The sequence below is a fragment of the Penaeus monodon genome, chromosome 25 (genome assembly GCF_015228065.2).
Source record: "Penaeus monodon isolate SGIC_2016 chromosome 25, NSTDA_Pmon_1, whole genome shotgun sequence".
Lineage (NCBI taxonomy): Eukaryota > Metazoa > Arthropoda > Malacostraca > Decapoda > Penaeidae > Penaeus > Penaeus monodon.
In genome coordinates, this window is record NC_051410.1 from 17065149 (window position 1) to 17065588 (window position 440).

At 43.9% G+C, this 440-nt stretch overlaps 1 protein-coding gene across 1 annotated transcript in view; it reads right to left on the bottom strand.

The window, feature by feature from the left end:
- LOC119589087 (nuclear hormone receptor FTZ-F1 beta-like) overlaps positions 1-440 on the bottom strand; it is a gene marked incomplete in the record, with an annotated part of 70745 nt that overhangs the window by 8539 nt on the left and 61766 nt on the right.

A 440-nucleotide genomic window follows, 5' to 3' on the forward strand; every position in this document is an offset into this window, starting at 1 on the left:
AACATAAAGATATATATTTTTTTGTTTCCTTCCATTCTAATGACTAAAACTTGTGAAATAGATGGTTCTTTGATACTTTTGTTATTAATTGAGACAATAATACATGTATAAATTGTACACCCCCACAAAAAAATTTCCTTGTTCATAGTTTCCAACCCACCCAACTCACTCACAGACGCGCACACACCTAGACAGAGAAAGGTTTAAAAAAAAGTCCATAGCAACCCAGACATCACCAATCCGGCATGCATCCCCAGCAGCAACACTAATAACAGTATCTGTCTCTGAGACGCATCATTTCCCGAGCGAACCGTCCGCTATCACCGGCCAGTTGCGTCACCCCAAACCAGAGTTTCCGGCCATGACCAGCGCCCGCAGAGGAAGTAAATGGCAACGCCTCTGTGCACGTCTCAGACACGCCGCTTCCCTTCAAACATGAT